Raw genomic sequence first — 25480 nt, forward strand, 5'->3', positions numbered from 1 at the left:
ATTCTATCCAACGATATTGGTCCCAGTTTGTCCAATCAAAACAAAATTGTTTTAAAAAGTAATCCGTGCTTCACTTATTAGTCCTCACAGAGGATTTTTAAGGCAGTGAAACTACTCTGTATGATACTATATCATTATACATTTATCTAACTCCATTAAACATAAAATACCAAAAATTGGGTGATAACAATATATTAATATAGATTAATTGGTTGTAACAATTGTAACACTGTGGTGGAATATATTGATCATGGGAGAGGCCATGCATTTATGGGGATGAAGATTATATGGGGAATTTCTGTATCTTATGCTCATTTATTTTGTGAACCTAAAATTGCTCTAAAAAAAAAAAGCCTCTAAAAATAAAAACAAAACAAAATAAAAGCCCCATGAGTGATGGACATGTTTATTATCTTCATTGTGTTGATGTTTTTATATTGTATATACATGTCAAAACTTATGGACAGTTTATTATATTTTAATTATACCTCAAAGCTTTTTTTAAAAATGATATCATTAAAACACACGTATATACATATGTTCATTTATGAGGTTTTGATAAACTGACCTATGGGTATAAGTTGTCTTTGAAATGCTATAAAACATGCCCCTAAGAACAGAAGGTCTGTCATAGCCTGCATTCTGTAAACCATAATGATTCTGAATCAAATGCAAAATCTCTGTGCCTCTCTCTCTGTTTTTTTCTTTTTTTGAGGAAAAGCTAATGTTACTTATGAACTTGTTTCCCTCTATTTACATACATACAGACATAATTTTTTTATAGAAAAAAACTATCAGGTTCTATTCAAAGAGCTCTTGATTTCTGTAGCTTTTTTTTTTTTTTTTCTGCCACGAAGAACAGCGAAATGCTGCTAACTTATAAACCTGGGTCTGAAAGCACAGAGGAGACAGAGGAGACAGAGGCACAGTGAAGAGAGGTGGAGTGATTTTCTATAAATTCTGGTGTGACCAAGCTGTGACTTGTGAAATGCATGGAATCACCCACCCTGGAGGCTTCCGGAATGCGCGCATGTCCCTGTGTTGGAGGCGCCCACAGCCGTAATGAGCCGAGAGGCCCGCTCTCTCCAGCTGGGGTTCAGAACAGACACTGGTCAAGGCTAGCATAAGGCGCTGAGACTCTCGTCCTCTTCCAAATGTCTGCGGGTTTCCAGGACTCAGCTGTGTCCCGAGGAGATGAGGACAAGGCAGGAGTATGACCACCAGCAGGTCCAGCTCAAAGCTGCGCATCAGGAAAGACCAGACTGGGTTACCTATGCAGGGTCGCGAGAGGCCAGACAGAGGGGGACGTGGGCACAGGAGAGCCTTGGGGTGACAGGGCAGGGTCTGCGTTCCCCGGTGGAGCATCGGGGTGTGTGGCTCTTCTTGGTGGGGCAGGCCTGTGCCTGAACCCCTAATGTTGGCTCTTTCCGCTACTTCATTTAACTCACTGACCCCTAAACCACTCCTGGTGCTTGGGCTGCAGTCTCAGCTGCTCTGGTCGAGAGTCTCTGCAGGGCGGCTGTTTGCCCCGCGTGCTCTCTGGGGAAACCAGTTCCCGCTGCAGCAGGTGCGTGAGGGGTCCCTCGGAGACCAATGGGCAGATGCGGTGGGTGCATCTTGGTTTCCAGAGCCTGGCAAGTCCCATTATCAGAAGAGGTTCCAAAATAGGGTTTTAGCAGCCGTTATTAACAATGAAGAAGGCTGGAGTATCCCGACACTGGAAGAGTTGGATTCCTCTCACTTTGGCTCTGAGGTGCCTCTGTGCATCTATTTTTAGCGCATCTAATTTCGCAGGGATCTTCAGGAGACTTAAACCTTAAACAGGGATGCAGACAGCTCTAAGTTAAAGAGGAGGAAAAGAATAAAAAAGGACTCGTTACAGGGCTCAGGGAAGAGGACAGAGGGAGGGCAAAGGGGAGAGAGAGGGAGACTGAGAGCCGCAAGGTGTGGAATGGGACAGCGTCCCGAGGTGCAAAGGGGAGGAGACAGTGGGCGTCGCGGTGGGGATGGGGCCGTCGAACCCGGGCCCGGCGAGTGTCCGGGGCCGGCCTTGCGCCCGAGCGCCCTGCTCCTGTGCGCGCGTGGTGAGGCGGAGGGGCTGTCGGCTTTGATCTTGGCTCTGGGAAGAGCTGTCATCTCTGGAGCCCTTTCAAAGAAGCCTCCTCTGTTCTGAGAGACAGCCAGCCAGCACGTTCTTGTTTTCCAACCTTGGAATATAAATTTTGAAGTGCAGATTTATTTTGTCAAATAAGTTTGAAGGTTTGTACATCTAAGAAAGAACAGAGAGTTTTGGGGGATCACAGTCCTGGCAGTTATTATACAGGCCGTGGTCAAAAGCATCCTTCCAACACTCAGAAGCTGTCAGAAAGTGTCATTTGTGCTTTGAGACAGAAGGTCTGACACATTCTACGATGCCTGTGGGCGGCCTTCTTAACCCAGCATTTTATTTTAGGTGTTCAAGCCCTTTAGATACAAATTAAATTCAAAGTTGGAGCAACAACGGGGTCTTACATGCATTGAACAGTGCAGGTACAGCACACAGTGAAGAGGCCTTGGGGAGCAAACCTGCTGACTACGCCTGCTGGCAACCCCCAGTCATGCAGGGTCTGGAAGGAGGCAGGAGGCACCACCTGTCCCCGGGGGGGGGGGGGGGGGGGCGGAGGTGGCAAGCCTCACAGTGAATTGCTAAGTCAGCATGTTTTAAGCAGGCACAGAGTTATCAAAGAAAAACAACACTATCATTTGAGAGGGTGTTTTTCTCTCCATATCAGAAGGAAATGAGGATGCAGAGGTGGGAAAACATGTTTATTTTTTCCCTCAGGCTGCAGGGCATCATAGTATGTGAAACAGAACTAAAAAAGGCAGAGAGCACTTTCTGCTAAGTCTATTTAATTTTTGCATGTACCCTGACAATAATGACATTTATCAGTTGCAAGGATAGTTTTTGGTTTTAGGAACCAATGCTCAATCTTAATTAAATCTGTCCTTTCCAGATAAGTGATGACATAATTGCCATAAATAACATCGTATTTCTTTTCAAATTCACTTTTTTTTTTGTTCAAAGGGAGTTTGTCCATTTTTAAAAATAAAACAAATGAGTACTTGGCAGGCATCTTCAGTCCTGTCTCTATAAAGTACAACTGATAACACTAATGTAATTCAGATAATAGTTATCATTTATTGTTTCAATATGTACTATTTAAACATCTCTATATTCATAACTTTGGAAGGAAACTTGGAAACAAAGAAATAATCTGCAGAAGCTTGACATCAAGTTGAAAAGTCAAAATAAAGTAGTAATTGGTTAATTAATTAATCAATTATTCATTTATTCACCAAATGTTTATTGCCAGGCACTATGTTAACTAATGCAGATATTATGATGATCATCAATAGACTTGATCTTTGAGCTGATAAAGGCTTCAGTCTAGTACGAGAGGCAGGGATCAAGCAACCACAGAAGAGATAAAAAATTAAACTTTGAGCAATGCCTTGACATGTGTTATGAGAGTATAAATTTGCAATTACAGCCTCACATTTGCATGAGGGTTTGTAAACCATTATGGCATGAAAGTAGCGTTTTTAGCCGTTTCAGATCTGTCATGATTAAGAAATGGTGAGTTAATTCCTTTACTAAACAAACATTGATTTTTTTTTAAAAATGTTTATCAATTTCAGAGAGAGAGAGGAAATGGGGGGGCAGCAGGGAGACACCAATGTGAGAGAGAAACATCAATTAGTTGTCTCCTGTATGAGCTCCAACTGGGCATTGAACCTGTAACCTAGGTATGTGCCCTGACTAGGAACTGAACCTGCAAACTTTTGTTGTACAGGATGACGCTCCAATCAACTGAGCCACACTGGCCAGGGCAAATGTTGATTACTTTAAAAAATATAATACATATGAGAGTAGAAGTCTGAGAGGTCATTAGAAAAGCCTGAGTCAGCCCCTGGAGCAAAGGTTTGGAAGTGAGAGGGATCCGCACGGCATCGAGGATCGGGCTGCAGAGCAGGGGACTAAAGCAGCAGAGTGCTATGCAGGAGAGGAGAAGAAATTCATGCTCATGGGGTCAGATTATATAAAGCCTTGAATGCCAGGCTCAAATGCTTGTACATAAAGCCTAAAGATTAGGGTTCCCCAAAATTGTCGCTCTCACATCACCAAGATAATTATTTTAAGCTTCAGATGTCCAGGTTAATGTAGTCATTCTCAACCCGGGGTAATTTTGCTTTAAAATATACTGTAGTTCATAGAAAATTTGAGGCACAGTAAGCCCAGCAGATCAGGAAACGACAGCCATACAAAAGGTGGTTATCGATCAGTTTCCGGGAGTGCAGGGCAGGCCACACAGGGAAGTCCCACAGTCCGTCAGCAGCCAGCGGGAGAAGGGGGAACTGCGGGCGTGACCCTTCACTGTAGTTCCCACCAGAAAGACCAGGTGAGGCCAGGTAGTAGGGTTAGGATTGGCTCGTTGGAATAATCTCAGCCAGCTCTGGGGCCTCAGGGCCGTCTTGTTGTCTGGTACCTGGCCGTGACGTGATGAGGGCAGGTGGGTGGTAGCTTGGAGAGGGAGAGCTCCACACAGAAGGTAGTTGGTGTGTGTGCTCTGCTCTGGTTGGTGTGTAACTGAAGAGCATGCTTGTGGACGAGCTGCTTACGAACTGTCGGGACTGTGCCCTCCAGCGTCAGGAAGGCCCAGATACGAAAGCATCGGAACCACAAAAATATACAGCAATGTCTGGAGATATCTTTGGTTGTAAGAATGGAGGAGAGGTTGCACGCTGCTGACGTCGCGTGACTAGAGGCCAGGGATGCTGCTCAACATGCTGCGATGTCCAGGACAGCCCCCAGATCAAAGAACAGCGCAGTCCCAAGTGTCAACAGTTCCAAGGTCAGGAAACCCGGGAAAACTAAAGAGTCCCCAAGGACAACCCTGGAATCTTTTTACATAATTTTGAAACTCCCCAGGGGATGCAGAAGATTAATGTGATTTGAGAACCCCTGGGATAGGCAGTGCAAAGCACTGAGGTGTTTTGAGCAAGAAAGTAAATTAGGGTAAAAGTTTTAAAAAAAAGTCCGATGTATGAATTCAGTAACTACATAAGGACATGGATGAGAAAGACTGACAGCCACCTCAGTTGATGTCTGCAGTGCAGACTTTGAGGGTGGCGGAAGGGGAGTGGGTCAGCGGGGGGCAAAGGTGGTTCAAGTGTATCTTTAACATTTTACCAGTTAATTAAAGAGATGTAAAGCACATTGCAAAAATGTTAACACTTAATAAAACTGGGGATTGCATACATGGGTAATTTTATGGCTTCTAGTACCTTTCTGAGCCTTTGAAAGTTGCTACAGCAAACACTTTAGAAAGTCATGCATATGGGGGCATCTAAAACTGATATAATAGGTGAGATAGAGATGCTGAAGGACCAGTTGATAGAACTGGTGGGAGTAGAACCTATTTTCTCATGGGAAAACTCATCCATCTTTAGACAGTTCTGACAGGGAAAAGATACTGTTGCTTTCTGCATTTCAGTACTTGGTGACAGCTCTCGTGGCCCCGGCCTGGCGACCCATTGCCACGTCCTCTGCTGTCCGTGTCTACCTTACACTTCTCCTAGAGCTGGCGGCTTCTTGCCGCAGGAACTCTGCCTTATTGTTGTTGCGCCTGTCCAGCTGAGCACAGTGCTGAGTACACAGAAGATACACAATACATATTACTGACCGACTCTGTAGGGTGGGTTTTTTCCTCTAGTGCAGCTGAGTTGCAGCCTGGGATCTTCGATATTTTACCTAAGAAGCGTTCTGTTGATTCCTCTCCCCTGAAATGTTGAATCCCATCAGAGGGCAACCTGTCTCTGTATTTTTAGTATTAGAGATTCCAGTGAGCTGTCTGTGACATTTTATGCAAGAAATATTGATTCTGAAGGTATCAACCACCCACCCTTTAATCATATACTATCGAGGGGCACCTCTGAATGCCAATGCTTTGCCAATGTTTATATGAATCCAAGTGGTGGCTGTGACTTTCACCATCATAACGTACCTCAGGACACTTATCATGGTTGTAGTTTTACATATTGTCTGGGCGATGATTGGATTTGTGTCTGCCGGCTAGGACGTAAGGCCCTGAGACCAGGCCACCTGGACCTTTGCTCACTCTAGCGCCCATAGTGCCTCTTGCAGTGCCTCAGGAGCCGCTGCGGAGAGAACGGAATGAACAAACAAGGAAAGAGCAAAGGAAGGGACATAGAAAACAGAAACTATAAAACAAGAGGTCAAGAATAATGCCTAAAATACAATGTGATAATAAAAGGAAACAAGCTTTGTAGTCTTTCATTACAATTTGTAAATTATAATTTTGTTTTAAAAATTCAGTGCATGCTGCTTAGTACTATTAGTTGGTACTTAGTGACCATTTTCTACTTGCCAAATACTACACTAATCACTTTAATTTTATTATCTCATTTAATTCTTTAAACAGCTCTAAGAAACAGGTATTTTTCATCTGTTCTTTAAAGATAATACATATTAACTGAAATTACTCAGGAAAGCAAAAAATAAAATTCATAAAGATTTACCCATAAACTGACACTTGAAAAAAGATGAGTGAAAAAACTTAGATTAAAGTAATATAAAAGACATAATATTTTACACAAAAAAGGCAATTGTAGTGTGTTGTATACTTCAAAAACACGTTCCACCATGAAAATGTAATATATACACACAACTGAAATAGTACATCAAAATACATAAATGTCATCTAGTAAAAAAACATGAAACACAATGATATACTTTAATATACCATGCTTGGCCTTTAATAGATGCAGGAAGACCCAAATAATTAAGATTATAATGAATTTAAGTATGAAAGCTAATAATATAATAGACATACACCAAATCTGAGCTCTGAAAATGGAATCCACTTTATTTTAAAATGGCCAAGATACATTAATATGAACTGATCACATATTTACAAAATCAACTTAGTAGGTATAATTCCCAAAGCAAAACTTTATAATAGAATGATTTAAACATATTACAGTAAAGGCAAAATAAATAAACTATAAATTACTAATGCCAGTTTAAATAAAACAAGCCCAATCTTGTTCAATTAAGACACAATACTATATAAATAGCTTCTGTACTTGTGAGGTGAGAAAGTATAATTCTGAACTACTTTGAAAATATTGATGAGAAAGTTGCCACAGTTACACTCAGAAGCAACTGCACAGTCTTAACATCTTCATTGTTATTAAGGATAAATTCAAAACAATTAACCATTGGACTAAGACATATGAAAAGAATAGCAAAATAAGCCTTAGAAAAGCAGGAAGGAGAAAATAATAAAGAAGAAGTAGTTCATTAGGAAAGAGGGAAAAATCACATTAGTTTTAAAAGTTTGATATTTGGACCTTACTTATATCATAACTGAACCAGCAATATAAACAGACTCTACAAGTTTAACTAAAAATATAAAAGGGAAAACACAAAGCCATAAAATTAGTTACAAGGGAATGATGCTGTAGATAAGAAAGAGTTTAAAGCATTATAAGAGAATATTATGTACTGTCTATGCCAATAAATTTGAAAAGCTCAATGAAATTGATGATTTTCTTGGAAAATATAAATGAGCAAAATTGAGTTAGGATGAAGCAGCCTACCTGAATAGAAAAATTACTAGGCAAGAAATTTCAAGTGTTGTCAAAGGCTTACCTCTAAAAAAGGTTCTGGCTCAAATATTTTTATAAACAATTTTCCAGCTTTGAAGTACAGCTAATTCACTTACTCTGTAAACTGTTTGAAAGACTAGAAGAAGATCCAAAGCTTGTTAATTAGTTTTATAAAGCTATTATAACCCTGGTTCTAAATCTTGACAACCATAGCACAGGAGAAAAAAAATACAAACTATTTTCCCATTGTATAATTTAAAAGAAAACATTGGGGATTTGAATCTGATATTACATAAAAAAATCAAGACAAAGTTGCATTTTTTCCCCTAAAGAACAAAAGAATGTGTTTATATTAAGAAAGCTACTATTAAAATATATTACATAAACAGGCCAGAAGAAAAAATCATGTAAGCATTATGATAAAAAAAAAAGTTAGATAAAATCAAACATTAATATTAGCATAGTGAAAAAAGTAACTCTTGACATGAAGAAAATGGATATATTTTAACACAGAAAAGGCTGCATACAGTGATGAAACATCAGAGGAGTTTTCATTGGAATCGGGTACACACCTGCCACACACCTGCCATAACCACAATTATACAATATGTTTTGGAAGTTCAATCCAAAGCAATAAAACTAACAACTAAAAAAAGAGAGGTTGCTAATAGCAATGTGACAAAGATATTATTTTCAGGTGAGGAATTTTTCTCTTTTGCAAGCCAAGAGAATCTACTAAAAATCTATTTGAACTAGTAAATTACACAGAAAATTGGCTAAAACTAAATAAGCACCAACTACCACTACCACAAAAGCTTTTTGGACATTTTAAAAAACCAAATAGAATTATTTTAAGAGATATTTATTCAAATGGATAGAAAACATACAAAACAGCTAAAAATAAACTAAAAAAGAAGTACTTAGAGTCTATGTAAAATAATACTACAAAACTTCATCAAAATATACTAAAGAAACAAAAGTGAAATAAGTTTTATTCCAGAAGGAAAGACATTATTTTATAAATGTATTTCTTTCCCAAATAATAGGTACGTTTAAGGTATTTTCAATAAATTTCACAATGATGTGATTTTGTAATGTGACAAAGTATTTCTGAAGATTATCCAAAAACAGAAAGGAATTAGTATAGAACATTTTCTTTAAGGGAGGAGTAATGCAGACATTGCTAAAATGTTCATAAAATTGCAATAATCAGAATAATGTGGCAATGTCTTAAGATAGATAAAAAGAGCAATGGAAGAGAATAGGAAGCAACCTAAATGTATATGATAGATCTAACTTTTCACATAATTGGAGAAATGATGCATTAATTAGTAGATATTATTGGGAAACTTGGTTATTATTTTTAGAAATCAGTTATATCACTAATAGCCAAATAACATTAATAAAACCAATTCCAAATGGATCAAATATTTGAATAAAAAAATAAAATCATAACAGATAAAAGAACATATCAATATTTAAAGACAGAAGTAATTCTTAAGTAAAAATATTTAAAGGAAGGAGCACTAAAATACTTTTTCAGCTATATAAAAATTAAAGACAACAATACCACTGTAAAAGTAAATGGCAACACTACATGGGGAATAACACAATATTTATGATGAGCAAAGGATTAATATTAATATCTTCAACATAGACAATATATGTATACACGCAGAAATATATGCGCACACATATATACCCATGCACATATACAATAGCAAAGACAATCACTCACATAAAAATTGCCATTTTCCTAAAAAGACAAAAGCAAATCTTAAATAAAATTTCAACTTAAAGTTATCAAAAATACAAATGAAACAACCTATAAGTTGTCAAAATACCCAAGATGAAGCTATAATATTTCTCTGTATTGCCCAGAGCTGAGATGTGCATTCAAAGCTACCAGTGAAAAACTGGAAAAACGGCAGTGAAGAACAATTAGACAGTTGCCCTGGAAATTACTTGGGTTATGACAAATCCCTCCTGTTTCTTGCATCTCCTAGGTGTGAAACTTTGTGTTGTTATAGTTTTTCTGTGTTGCAGTCTCCCTTCTCTAGCATGAGGAAAACAGGGAGAAAACGATTTTGCACATTTGAGCTCTGGCAGCAGGGCAGGGCAGGTAGCAAGTGCTCAGGAAATGTCAATGCTTTTAAACATATCTTTTCACATGCACAATCTTTGATCTAGTAATTTCACTTCAATGCCCTGAGAAAATAATCAGAGATTTGTATATAGTTTTGTGCAGTGAATATCAGCTTATTTATATTGCCAAGGAGCTGAAAACAATTTAGACTTTGAACATTTAGGGATGGGTGTAAGAAATTATGATCCATACAAAAGTTGATTATAGGCAGTCATTAGAACATCTAATGACATGAGGTCATACTCAAAATAAAATAATTTGGAAAAGCTAAATACACAATCATAAATGAAGTATAATATAAAATTTGTTTTCTAAATATGTATATATATCTAAGATCTATATGTATGTATTTTTATTAGAAATGCTGTGCATATAGAATTAAATATTAATTGTGGTTATCTCTGGGTTGTGAGGTTATGAATAAATTCATCTTAATCTTTTCTGCATTTTTTAAATTTTCAAATGCACATAAATTATTTTTTTAACCCGGGGAGTGTCACATCAGTGATATTGTCACCTTGCTGCTTAATCGCTAATTCTCCATCACGAACTTTCCCCACACTTCTGCTCTGACAACCTGCAGGCCTCCATTTTGTTGCTGTTACCGACTCCAGCCCAGTAGGCCTCGCCCATGGCTTCGGCTCGCTCAGGCTGCAGTTGCCACAGGCTCTTTGCGGTCTTTTTAGCCACCTTCCCCATCAACTGCTGAACTAATAAGCCACCTAAACATCGCCTAACCACTACACCTAGGTCCACGTGGTGTTTGCGTCCCACGCGCCCGCCTGTCGGGCGTCGGAAACTGTGGAGTTACAGCTCCGGAGGACGCAGCCCTGCCTCCAGGAGTCGCAAGGCAGCGGGAATGACCTGTCCCGAGCTCCGCGAAGTCCCACGCCATTTACAAAGACCACCCATATTATGTCCCTCGTAACTGATAACTTCAACCTCTGCAGCTCTAAGGTTACCCAATTTAGCAAGTAAAAATACTGTATGAAAAGATGTTGCATGAGATGCACTTAAAAAATTATTCCAATTTATTTGAAAGTCGAGTTTAACTGGAAGTCCTATATTTTAATGGGCAACCTAGACAGAAATTACCTTCTTCTCCCATAATCCTCATTTCACAGACGAGGATTCCGAGGTTCAGTGAGGTCTGGGAGCCTCCTCTGTCTAACCAGTGGAGCCTGAATTGGAACCTACCCTCTGGCTTTCTGTCTAATTGCATTTCAGAACCTGCCTCGTCTGGGGTCTCATTGTTTTAGGGTTTGTGTCTAAATATTGTAATGAGCTGGGGGCAGTTGAATTTTTGTTTTCCACCTGGACTGGTGTCACCGCTGGTTAGTGGTGGGTTCTGTGTGGGTCAGACAAGTAACCACAGGGGCGCTCAGAGTGTTCAGAAGTGGGGACACTAGAGCGAGGGAGCTCTGTGCTGACCTGGGCCCCTGCAGAGGGGCGGCACGCCGTCCTGCTTCTGCTGGAAGAGCTCTTCACCCAGACGGCTGTGCTGTGCACCCAGGGAAGGCCGTGGCTTAGGCGCAAAGCAGACTCCCAGTTCAAACCCAGCTGGTAAGGCATGTGGACTGATGAGATGCTCAGGGCCGTGGTGAGCAGCCCTGCCCCATCCACACCACCGGCTCCAGGGCCACGGGAGGCCCTAGGCTAGCACAGGTGTTCCGTTCACAGGTGCTGAATGAATAACTAAGCACTTCCCATTGAGCAGGGGTCTGGTTCCCACACTGAGCTTACCTCCCAGCATTCCCCGCTGCCCTGTGGCAGAGAGGAGCAGACTCGTATCCCAGTGCTCAAGGATGAAGCACTTCAGAGTGGAGGGGCCCAAAGTGGCAGTTGGGGGTGGCACCTTCCATGGGCACTCCAGTTAAGCCCCAGACTCAATTTCGGGGACACAGTACTTGACAGATGTTATACCAGGCTGTGGTTACAGAGGTAAGGACTCAGCTCCCTGCCTCACTCAGTCCATGGCCGGCAGAGGCGTAACCATGAACCACTGGATTAACTGGTCCTCGGGTGAGTAGCTCACATATTGTCAGAAATGGTCCGCACCCTTTGGAACGCCCAGGAAGCACGAGACTCTTATGTATCAGATGACCTCCATTTTCAGAGAGGCCTAGCGATTCCAGAAGACAAGTCACGCCTTTTGTTTTGACTTTGTGCCTGGAGCACTGGAGGTGGCAGCGGCCACTTTGTCAGTCTTTGTCGGCTTACCATCTTCCGTCCGCCTTGTGTTCTGAAATCTGCCCCAGAGGAACCCAGTCTCCTTCTCTACTTTTCTCTATAATCTCTGCTTTAGCTAAACTAATGGGCCCAGGGGCACAGGTAGGTGGATACAGGTGTATCTGATCCCGGTGGAAGTCAGAAGGTTGGCTGCACCTTTTCAAGTTCTCTGCCAGCGACAGCCTAGGTATCTGATCGTCTGTTGTCCAGCTGCTCCACCAGGCTCCTCGGCTGGGAAAGCAGCATTTCAGGGTCTGGGGAGGACTGAGCGTGAGGTTTTGGCCTGGGGCCAGCCTGCCAGAGGTTCAGGGCCCGCTCACCCCAGAGTCGGAGCGGCCACCTGCTTTCCTGTCTTGCTCCCCGGCCGACTCCTTCTCGCAGTGCAGGGACTGGTTAAATGTTTGCTGCTCTTCAGGAGACAGAGCGACAGCCTCCAGGCCCTGCTTGGCCTCAGCAACTTTTATCGCCTGAGTTCAAGCCCTATCAGACAGGGACTGACCTCTGAGAGGTGTGTGCTGTTTCCAGGACACGGTGTGGGCGCCGGTCCAGACGCTCTGCCACTGGGAGGCGAGGCCGGTGAGGGAGGGAGCCAAGCTCGCTGGTCAGCAAGGCCCCTCTGTCTGTCTGTCTGTCTGTCTGAGATCACAGAGGGTGAGCAGCAGGCTGAAGGGGGTGTGCAGGCTGGGGAGGGGTCTGGGGCCTCACTGAAATTTCATAAAATGAGCTTTGAGAGATTCAGAAAACAGCTGAATAAAGCCCTGGCCCTGTGGAGAGCTTTGTGTTCGTGAAAAAAGGGTTGATTTGGCTCCTATCAAAACAAACAGCCTCTAGCGCTGGACTCCTCTGTTTTATTTTTAAGGGCCAGGATACTCTGACTTTTTGAGAAAAGAATTATTTTAGGATCAGCCCAAGGAGATGTGATTGACTTCAGTTGCAAACATTAATTTAAAACAATGCAGTACCTAGAGGATATATTGTTAGGTTTTTTGCAATTTTTAAAAATCACATTTAAAAAATTTCTCACCCAAGGATACTTTTTATTATTGATTTTTCAGAGATAGAGAAAGGTGAGGGAGAGAGAGAGAAAGAGAGGAAAACATTGAAACATCGATGTCAGAGAGAAACCGCGATCGGCTGCCTCTTGTACCTGCCTGACCGGGACTGAACCTGCAACCCAGGCATGTGCCCTGACCAGGGGTCGAACCCACAACCTTTGTTGTATGGAACCACCCAGCCAGAGATGGCTTTTTGCAATTTTTGAAGCTGCTTCATTTAATAAATAATATGGTCAGATACGAGTTGTCTATACCTCAGAACTAAGTTCACTGATCTGACTCTATCTCACACTCAACAAATAGTAACAATCTTTCGTTCGTGTGACTAAAAACTTCACTTCTTTGGGGCTCTCACGCATTTGGTCATCCCTCTCCCAGTCTCCCACTCCTGCTCCCATTTAATGAGCCTCTTCTGTGTGTTGTGTTAGGCGCTGCGAGGAAGGAAGGATGAAAATGCAGTGCCGGAACCATGTCTGGGAACAACGGCACTTCTGGTGACTGAGTAGCCCAAACAGGTGTATGAAGGCCCTTCTTTTAATGTAAACATAAAATATAGAAACATATTTTTAAGATGTAGAAGAACTGATAAGAAAGGGTATCTCCAGGTGCAAATGAGCAAAGAAAAAAAGTAAAATCCAAGTGGTAGAGGTAAGCAGAAGCCTGGGCCCAGGGATTCTAACACCCAGGTGGGAAAAGGAGGCAATGCTTTTTGCCCTGAGGGGCAGCAGAGTTAGAAGGGACCCGAATCAAGTGCAGAGTGGCCAGGAACTGGAGAGAAAGCTCGCCTTCAGTGTGATGATGCCTCGTCTAGAAGAAATAAAACTCCGATAAGAAGCTAAGCACCCTGTCTGCACTGTACTACAGGTGAGAGGTCCACATTTACAAAGCCCGTGCAGAAACTAAAAACCTGCCACCTGAGGAGTAAACAGAGAAACGGGTTCAGCAGCCGTGAATGATTTCGCACCTACTGCCTGAAGGGGGCCGGGTGGGCTTAGCAATATGATTTGACTTCTCTTTCAGAGGCTACCTCTGAGGGTAGGGAGAGGGATGGAGGCAGGAATTAAGGAGACCTCAATGGGGAGTAATAGGCAGGCACTGGAAAGGACCAGCTAGGCCTCCTGGTCTTAGGTCCCATCTCCTCTTCTACGTCAGATATTCTCACTTCCATTCTTGTCTGTTTCCCTGGATACAAGGAGGAAGAAAGAGCTTCCCAACCTGCCACCAGGCCTACCCATCGTATGGAACCTGAGGCCCTCCTGCTTCACCATCCAGAGGACTCTTGGGTCCCCTCAAGCCCCCAGTGGGTCCCCTTCCCCACTCTGTGTGCCCTCCCTCCCTCCCCTCGCCAACCTCTTACCTTTCGCTCTCTCCCAAACCGTGGGCACTGTGGGCAGATGCTGCTTCTCATTTTGTCAGCTAGGAAAAAAACAAAGACACAATACTTCTCCTGCCTAACCAGCTCCTCTACATCACCATCGTCTTTACTAATATTCCCACACCTCCTTGTCTTAAATAAGACCAGGTCTCCCTCCAGAACACTGGTCTCCTTGATGCTCCTTCAAAAGATGGCTGCTCTGTCTCCCACACCCACCAGCTTGGGTCTAACGTGAGGCTCATGTCTTCACCTTCATCATGGCTCTTCCTGGACGGTTCCTCCGCTTCCCTTTGACAACATCACTCGATGCTAACTGGCTAAGCCGCCCTCTGCTTGCTCTCACCCGCTGACCCCTGGGTCACTTCCAGGGATTCATTCCATTGGTTGGAACACCGGCCGGTGCACCAAGAGGTTGCAGGTGGTATAGCAAATATTCACAGGTACAGGTGAAGGGGTCGGGTCACTTTCTGGAGCCAAGGGAAGACTCTGAGTCAGGTAGAAGCACCTGGGCCCTGGTACCAGAGACTGTTCGAGGTTGGACAAACCTTAAGGAAGTCAACCCTGAGGGTCTCAAGGATCCCCCTCTCCCTGCCCAATTCTTTTTGAATACACCTCTCTCAAGGCTGCAGAAAGCCTTCAGGGTGTTTTTTAGCCTGACTGTTTACCTCATGCCCACCCCCTCCCTGGCCTGAAAGCTTATCTCTTAGACAGGAGAAGCCTAATCTTAATGCACCCCAAGACCACCCCACAGCCTGGGAAAGAGTCCCTGCATATTGGAATAGGGGCCTATTGCCCTCAAGTCGTATTAGAAAGCATCTCCATACCCCGACACCTGGCGGAGCACTGGGTAAACTTCCAAGGGGAAAGGATAAATAATTTGGTCGGGGCCTGTTTTTGTGGAATTTGTGTAGCTCCTTACTATAAGGAATGCTCCCTGGGAGGGTGGAAGCAATACGGGATGAAACGTCAAGGGTCTGGGGAATGAGAACTCAATCCTGGAGAAGTTGCCCCCAGGGTGCTTAGTACAAAATTGGAAGTCATTTGTGTATTACCCCTTAACTAAAAAACAACCTATTTTCCTTTGTAATATTGCTCGGTCCCCGATTTAAGCTGGGGATGAAGAATCATAGCCAGTAAATGGGTCTCTAAATTATAACACTCTTATCCAGTTAGATTTATTATGTCAAAGACCGAAGAAATGGGATGAAATGCCTTACATTCAATTTTTTATGGCCTTGTGCCACAATAAAAGATTACAAAAAAGTAGGCTCCCATCTACTTAAGAGGGGCCCCAGAAACCCAAATCATTTTTCTCAATTCTAAATTTGAGATCAGGAGACCCCCTTGACCTCCTCCCTCCCCCAAGGCCAAGTGCTCCCCCAATGCCACATAGTTCTAATGGCTAACCTTCCCCTGGACAGGACGTGACATCTCTTTCTAATAAGCCTTCAACCCCCTCACCTCTTCCCTCACCCACCCTCCACCCCCACCAAGGTCCCTTAACCCCTTGACCCTGTCCTTACACCTCACCTGGGCCCCAGCTGGCCAGTACTCATAGTGGACAGGTTACCAGCTTAGGGAACAGAAAGGTGGTCCCCCCTCACAGAAGTTCCCAGTGGATAAAGAGACAACCTAATGACTGCGTATGTGCCCTTTGCCTCATCAGACCTGTATAACTGAAAGGCATCTTCTAAAAGATTAAGGGAAGACTCAGAGGGCTTCCTTAACCTGGTTAGGGGACTATTCCAGACCCACTACGCCACTTAGGCAGGCCCTAGTCCTTACAAAGGTGAAGAAGCAAAAAAAACTAATAGGAATAATGCTGGTCATCGAATCTATCAACCAGGAGAACAAGTCATCCCCAAGATGGACCCTAACTGGGACTTGTGGGATAATATAGGAAGTCAGTGTAGCCATTTTAGGAATCTGATCCTTAAGGAAATGCAGGCAGCAGCAGAAAACCTATTAATTGGAATAAGATCCAAGAAATCACCCAGGAATCTAAAGAGTGTCCTTCTGCTTTCTTAGAAAGACTTGAGGAATGCCCACACATCTACACCAATAGGGATCCAGAGTCTACAGAAGGAAATGCAGTAGTTCAGTCCCACTTTATATCACAATGTGCTCCAGATGTTAAGAGGAAACTTCAAAAGTTAGGCGTAGAACCTACCACCCTGACCTCCAGATTGGTGGACTTAGCCTTCCAAGTGTTCAACAGCATAGACCTTGAGGTATTTTGGCCTTGGTGTTTCAGGGTCAACTAAACTCCCAGGGATGATGGGACCCACCCCTATGGGGCCCTACAAAACCAGTGAGTCACTTGAGTCCCCAGACAGGGGCACCCCAACAGCCCTAGAAACTTGGGCTTAACCAGGGTGCCACATGCAAAGAGAGGGTTTGCTGGAAAGCAGAAGAAATTAATTTTCTGAAGAAAATTAAATGGACTGCTACATCTGGTCCATCCCTGCAAATGGCACAAATAGAAGAAAAAGAATGAAGGGACCAAGGGGCTTCTCTAAGTCCCTGAGAGTTACCCCCGAGGAGCCTCAGCTGACCCTGATAGTAGGGGATACAAAGGTTGACCTCCTAGTCAACACAGGGGCCACCTACATGAACACTCAGCAGGGCAGTATGACCAAGGAGAAATGCAAAACAGTGGGGGTGGAGGGAAAACCAAAATATAGACCCTTCATTGAGCGCTTAGAATATGACCTAGGTGGAAAGACCCTGTCCCACTCTTTCCTCTGTGCCCCGGAATGTTTGATCCCTCTATTGGAAAGAGACTTACTATAGAAATTAGGGGTTTACATTGACCTAGAAAACAAAATCATTAATATACCTCTGGGAGGAGTCTTCCTGTAAGAGAAAAGTGAAGGTATTAAACTAAAGAGGGAAAGTATCAGTTCAATGAGTATGGGAAGAGCCCTGTTGGCTCTTCCTATTTTCTCATTTGCCCAAACTAAAGGACTGACTTTTGAACATGATTTGTCTACTCTGTTTCTTTGAGATTTTCAAGGCTAGAGCTATGAGCTGGCTCCTTTCCTTAGGTACCTGACATTTAACTCATTATGCAGGTACTAAAACTACAGACATTCATGTCCAAGCCTTCCTCCTCACCCTCTTTTCAGTCATTATCTCTTGACTCCTTTTCAAAACCAATTTAAAACATAGCTGGTCCCAGCCATCCAAAAGGTAACACAACAGAAAACCCATCAAACTGTTACATATGCACCCCAGGAAATCATTCTGGTGAGGACCCTTGCCTCATAGCTGTACTTCTAAGTTTAGTCCCCCTCATACACAGCAGTGGGTCAGATTCAGGATTTGACTGTATTTTATAAATCAGCACAACAAACAACGGGGCTGGGAATGGGAGGCACATGTGGGCCACACTCAGTGGGTTATAAGGCAAGAAGGTGCCCACATTAGGAACAAACTCATCCCTGTGCATTAGAAATCGGTTTGGCCCAGGACCGTTTTTAGGAGAAATTCCCTGTCTGGGTAATAACACTGTAGAAGACACTATCGCCAACCATAGCCTCACCCCCATAAATAACAGTAGTAGCTATAAAGTTGTATCCACTAGCAGCTTAATTTGTTGGGGAAATAGATTACTAAATGGCATTGGCCACTGGGAGGCAGACGCCCTGTCATTAAAAGATGAATTTGGCAATGAAATGCATGGTAGCAACCAACGATGGGGAGTAACCTGAAAACTAGATAATACAGTATTTCCTCACTTATTGCGGGTGAAAACCTGGGAAGTAGGAACCTCACATTTATTTTAGCATTTATATATATTTTAAGGCTTTATAAACCCTTCCCACACACTTATAAACCATTCCCAGTCTCTTACTAACCTTTCCCACTCCCTTATTAACCTTTTCACACTTTTATAAACACTACTTATGTTCTTAAACATATTCTACACTCTTAAACCTACAGAATTTTAACTACATATGTATACAGTACCGCAAAATCCCACGATGTAGTGAAAAATCTGCGATAAATAATTAAATATAATAATTTTTTAAATCCCGCGAGACAGTGGGGCTGCGATAAGTGAACCGCGATATAGAGAGGGACTACTGTAATGGCGAGTTAGCCAACAATCTCACCCACTGAGCCAATAAAAACTTTGGCTCACCTCATTAATATACAGAAACCGAAGACCCCAATGCAACCACTCACAGTTTTGACCAACAACTACCTAATCACCACTCCTTATGTAGTGATGATTATTTCCTGGGAATAAGCCCAGTATAGTTCAATCCATGGAAGCCATGGGGCCCTATGGTAGAACCCTCATCAGTGGCCATTAACACCCTGCGCATTTATGCTTGGGTACAGGGATATGCAACTGCAATTTCACTTGGTGGCCCAGGAAACTGCTGGCTATGCACCACCTTTTTTATCCTTACCTTACTCCGATGGTGGTGAGGAACCTATATAACTTGACCCATCTAGGGTCCTCAGGAAAAATCCCCAATCTTCGCTTTTTTCTGTCCATTGAATTTTTTAAGAACCCAGAGAGAAAAAAGAAGTCCTGGGCCCAGTGTATAGAATTCAGAGTCCTAAGCACTAGCAACGCTATAATGGACAGGAGCAGGTTAGAATACCCAATATATCGGGAATTCTTCTGGTTCATAGGGATCAGTGACCTAGAAAGGTCAATTAGAAACATCTCTATCCCAATTCAAGAGTCATGGAAGGCTACCCTCCTGGCTCTAGAGGCATAGCATGTGCTCTCAACTCCTTGGCTGGGTTGTCTTCCAGAATCTCAGGGTGCTAGATGTACTAACTGCAGAAGTAGGAGGAACAGGTGCCATGCTACACCAGGGAAAGAATGTTGCTTTTATGTAAACACATGAAGATAAGTAAAAGAGAGTCTAGAAGTCCCAAAGAAAAATATAGTCATTTTACAAAACACCAAACCCTGGCCACGGACCTACTTTTAGGCCCACTTTTAACCCCACTTGTTTCAGTAGTGATTATAAGAACCCTCCTCTTAATCTTTGGGCCATGTCCATTAGATCTCATTACAAAATTTGTATGTTTGAGCTTAGAAATGAGTAAACTCCAGATGGTAATTATGCAGGATTACAAACAGGACAGCTATGTGACAATCAGACTTACTTAAAGATGGCTAGTGAAACTTTCTGCTCCTCTAATCAAACCCCCACCAGTGCCCCATTTCAGCAGGAAGCAATTACAGAAGATTGATCTTGGCCCTTTAAAACCCCTCAAGAATAAGGAGCAATAAATAATGAGAGGAGGGATTTTGTTACTATGGCCATAGAACCCTGGCTGTTGAAATCTTGTGTACTTATATTTCCATTTAAATTACAGGAAAAGTCAGAGAAGGTAGAAAACTAGAATAACAAGAACTGGCCAGAGTCAGCCGGAACCAAGATGGTGCTGGATCTGGTCTCTAGGAGGCCCCAAACCTTAGTTCTCCTTGATTATAATATATCAGCAGGGTTACTGACACACCTGCTCATGCCATGACAGATCTGACCAGGACCGTATAAGGAAAGGAAAGGGTAGTGCCCCAGTACCGGGAAGGGACTAACCCATTCATGAAAACTAATGTATATGTCTCCCCTTCATTTTGTTTCCCCCATGATAATTCCCACAGACTTCTCTATGTGAACAGTTGATTTTTGCATCTGACTCCCGCTTCTCAGTTCTCTGGACATTGTATAAAAGCTCAAACTGCTGAATGTTCAGCTTCAGTTTCACTTTTGGCTCAGTGACACTGAAGGGAGAAAGGACTCTTGGAAGGACAAAGGACTCTTGGAAGGACAAAGGTTTTTCCCAGTCGCTGCATCTCCACACTTGGTCCCAGATGATCTTAACTGGTAACACTTTGTATAAAATATGTATATGTATATGTAACTGAGGTTTATATGTGTATGAGTTTCTTGTGGCTGCCATACAAATTACTGTGGTGGCTTAAAAGAGAAATGTATTCTCATAGTTCTGGAGGCAGGAAGTCTGAAATCAGCACCAATAACTAAAATGAAGGTGTCAGCAGGACTACTCTCTCTCCAGAGGCTCTGGGGAGAATCTGTTCCTCACCTCTTCCAATGTCTAGCAGCTGTCAGGATTCTTTGGCTTGTGGCTGCATCACTCCAATCTCTGCCTCTATGTATGCATAGCTGTCTCCACTTCTGTGCTGTAGTCTCTCTCTCTGCTTTCCACTTTTAAGGAGACATTATAGCATTTAGGGTTCAACCTGATAATCCAGGATAAGTTTCTTACCTCGAAATCCTTAATTCAATCATGTTTTCAAAGTCTTTTTCTCCTCCTTCTCATTCTTCTTCTTCTTCTTCTTCTTCTTCTTCTTCTTCTTCTTCTTCTTCTTCTTCTTCTTCTTCTTCTTCTTCTTCTTCTTCTTCTTCTTCTTCTTCTTCTTCTTCTTCTTCTTCTTCTTCTTCTTCTTCTTCTTCTTCTTCTTCTTCTTCTTCTTCTTCTTCTTCCTCTTCTTCTTCTTCTTCTTCTTCCTCTTCTTCTTCTTCTTCTTCTTCTTTGCCAAATAAAGTAACATTCACAGATTCCACAGATTTGGACCTGAATATTTTGGGAGTGAAGCCATTATTCAAGCTCATTTCACCCTGTACTGTGAAATACTTTAAGACAATGAAAGTGAAGTTCATCTAAGTTAGGTAACATGCCCAAAATCGTACAAGTGACATATATAGCTCCATGATTCCAAAACCTACCTTCATTTTCTTACCAAGAGAGGTCCCAAATCCCAAGTAAAATTATAACAGTGGAATACGTGTCATTGCTGCTTTAATTTGCTGTTAATCATTCTTTATGTGTATTAGAAATATTTTAATTACCTTGAAAAAGAACTAGAAGGTTTTGTGTGAGGCATATCCAGAAATGTTATAATTCAGCAGCCAGCACACGCAGGCTGGGACTTCTTGTTAAACCATGCGGTCATTCTCCAAATGAGTTATAGTAAATATGAGTTATCAAAGAAAACATTCAACTGCAGGAAGTACTTAACCATAAATGTTCCCCTTATGATTTAATAAACGTATGGAATCAATTTTGTTCAGACTTAAGAGGATGGAAAGAAGAGAATAAATTTTATTTTGCCTACTAAGAAGGTTTTCAGGTTATACTACAGTTAAGAGAGTGAAGCCTTTTTTTCTATCATCTTTAAAATTGTCAGATAGGAGAATTAATTGTGTAGGTGACTTCTGCCTTCTACTCAGCTAAGAAAGCTCTATGTAGTTGTTAATGAACTATATATAGCTAAGAGCTATGAAAAAGTCTCTATTGGTAACATACAATTATGTTCTAATGATGATGATACATTTTATTGAATGTTTAGTACATACTAGAAATTGCTTCAGGACTTTATAACAAGTAAGCCCTGAAGTAGCTAGTATTATTTCCATTACAATTAAGGAAAGAAAGAGAGGTCAAGCGGCTTGGCCAAAGTCACATAACTGGGAAGTGATGAAGCTGGTATATCATTCCAGGCTATCTGACTCAGGAAAACTCACCGTTAACTACTACACTATTGAGTCATAGCATAAAACATAGAATATTTTGAAAAAATGACCATCCATATATTGCAATATGTAATAGTCAATATCATTTGTCTAAGAGTTTCATGACTACAAATATCCCTATACCAGTAGGTTTGTACAGGTACAAAATTTTTAACTTTCCTCATGAAGATAGAGAAAATAGAAACTATACCCAACAACACCTTAACTCTTTTTTAAATCTATTTTTCCTTTTTAAAATCCCTATGCCTTAATATGTATCCATGAGGTAGATGTGTCAGGACTTATTGAAGTCTTCATTTCTCAACAAGTCACCTCCTTCAGACAGTGGAGTCTATTTGCTCCTGCATATGTGTAACTCAAGTCACTCATCATCTGAGACCCCAGCAGACATTGATGGAAAACTTGGCCTCAGAAAGTCACAACATTTTAGAATAAAATCTATTTTTGTTGGAAAGCCCTTGACTGGTACCCAGACTTCTTGTTTAGATGCTTACTCTAGATTGTTAGGCATTTTGGCTGGGTTTCACTCTGACCTTCAGAGCTTTGCTCTCCAGAGTTAAAGATGCTGTTAGCACTGGTCTTCACTTGCAGTAACCAACTTTGAGTGTGTCTTCTCCTCTTAATTCACTAACAACTCTTCTGAATGCCCATGTTTAATATTTCAGTTATTGTTGATAATAATGATTTTCTCTATAAGTGGAATTCTAATGTGGTACAGCATTTAAATCTAAATACCTTGTGTACAGGTTAGCATTTCCCTAATGGCTAATGATGCTGATTATCTTTTCATAAGCCATTTCTCCTTTATATATGTCCACTTTAGTGAAGTATCTATTCAAATATTCTGAGCATTTTTTATTTTGTTTCTTTGCTTTCCTGCTACTAAATTTTGATTATTCTTTATATAGTTGGATTACAAATTCTTTGCTAGATATAGAATGTAAAATTCAAGTTTGTAGTTTGTCTTTTCATTCTGTTAAATAGTGTCTTTCCCAGAGCAAAATTTTCAATTTTGGTAAATTCTAATATGTATTTTTTGGTTTGTCTTATTGATGATGATTTTGGTGTTGTGTCTAAGAGCTCTTTACCTAACCAAAGTTGTGAAGATTTTCTTCTAAGTTTTATCATTTTAAATTTATATTTAGATCTAAGAGATATAAGTTAGTTAATTTTTATAAGGTACAAGGTTTAGATAGAGGTTTATTTTCTTGCATGTGAATGCCAAATTATTTCAATATCATTTGCTGAAAGGACCATAAATTACCTAAACTCACTCAAAATGTAATAGGCACCCTGGCTGCTGTGGCTCAGTGGATTAAGCATCAACCTGCGAGCCAAGTGTCGCTGGTTCAATTTCTAGTCAGGGCACATGACCGGGTTGCACATCAGGTCCCCAGTTGGGGGCGCAAATGAGAGGCAACCACACAGTGATGCTTCTCTCCCTCTTTCTCCTTTCCCCTCTCTCTAAAAATAAATAAATAAATAAATAAACAAACAAATAAATTATTTAAAAAATGTAATAGACAAATTTAACTAGTAATTAAGAACTTTCTAAGAAAATTCTCCATGCCCAGATGATTTCACTGGAAATTTTTATCTAATTTTTAAAAAGAAATAACACCAATCCTATAATATCTCTTTCCAAAATTAGAATGGAAGGCATATTTCCCAGTTCAATTAATGGGGCCACCTTTACTCTTTTCTAAAAGCAGACAAGAACAGTACAAAAAGGAAAAAAAAAAAACTATAGCCTAAAATTTCTCATGAACACAAATGGAAAAATATCATGAACGTAGCTATAAAAACAAAAAACAACAAAAAAGCAGCAAATGTATCCAACAATGTATATACCAAAACGAATGCACCACAACTATATGCAACTTATCTTAGGAATGTAAGCCTAAATTAATATTCAAAAATCAGTCAGTAAAATCCACCAAAATCACAGTATAAAGTAGAATGAATTCCACATGATTGTATAAATTGATGCAGAAAAACCATTTGACAAAATTCAACATCCTTTCACGATCTAAACTCCCAATGAACTAGGAATAGAAGGGAACTTCCTCAATCTGATGAAGAGCGTCTAAGTAAAACCCTTACAACTAACATTAAATTCACGACAACACACAAACTGCCTTCCCCCAGAAGATCTGGAGCAAAGCAAGTGATGTCTTCAATACCACGCGTACGTCCTAGCCAGTGCCTGAGAAAATAGCAAATGGAAAACATGCAAGCTTTTCATCTCAAATGACAGCGAGACATAATGAAAGTAAAAATGACTGGCCAGTTGAGAAAATTATTCTCAATGAAAAGGAAAAATGATGAGAATATATAAGACATACAAATGTGCTCTGATTATTTTTCTCTTGAGGAAGGAAAATTTTACCTGTAAGTAGTATTCCATATTTAAGAGGATATCAATAAAGAAGATGGGAATAAAGATGGTGTATAATTTGCTGAGATTTTCTGAAATATAATTATGTAGGTATTCATGCAATAAAAATAACCTAAAGAGCAAAACTATTAAAAAGTATCAAAGATGAGAAATAAGCAGTTCTTGTTTTAAATCCACATAAAGTTCAGAGAGGAAAGGGTTAAGATCCTTTGATAAATAGAAAAGGTGCTTACTCATATCTAGGAAATTATATTTTTATATCTTGCTCTAAATGTTTTAAAATGTAATGCCATGGTAACAGTAGCGTTATGCTTTAAATAAATTCAAAAGTTCTATTTTTGATAGGAAAAACAATAACTGAGTGCAAAATCATACTTATCTATGTTTCTCACTTAAATACTCATAGGGGTCATCGGCGTTTGGCGCCAAAGCTGTTGAGTGTAGTGGTTAAGACCTTATTCTTTTTTAAAATCAGAATTCTGGCCCCAAAGGTGGTGATGCGATCTTGGACAAGTTACCTAAGCTCTTATAATAAGGCCTAACAATGAGCTCTAATAATAAGACCTGTTTCACAGGCTGTTAGAGAAACTGAAGAGGTAACGCCTGTAAGGTGCTTAGACTAGTGCTTGACATGAAGCAAAGATAGATGTTAAATATTATTAACTATCATCATCATCTACCACATAATAATAAATTATCTGAATTGACTAATTAGTCCCTAGGGGAAAAACAACAAAATAAAAAATTATACCTTAAAAACTCAAACTTTCAAACCCTGGCTGCTGTGACTCAGTGGATTGAGTGTCGGCCTGCGAGCCGAGTGTCGCTGGTTCGATTCCCAGTCGGGGCACATGACTAGGTTGCACTTCAGGTCCCCTGTTGGGGGCGCGTGAGAGGCAATCACACAGTGATGTTTCTCTCCCTCTCTTTCTTCTTTCCCCTCTCTCTAAAAACAAACAAACAAATAAATAAATAAATTATTTAAAAAAAAAAAACCTCAAACTTTCAATGTAACAGTAAATATGTCATGGATAATATTCCTTGCCTCTAGGAACTCTGTCTGAGTACTCAATG

Source organism: Furipterus horrens, unplaced genomic scaffold (assembly GCF_987537825.1).
Source record: "Furipterus horrens unplaced genomic scaffold, mFurHor1.1.pri manual_scaffold_11, whole genome shotgun sequence".
NCBI lineage: Eukaryota > Metazoa > Chordata > Mammalia > Chiroptera > Furipteridae > Furipterus > Furipterus horrens.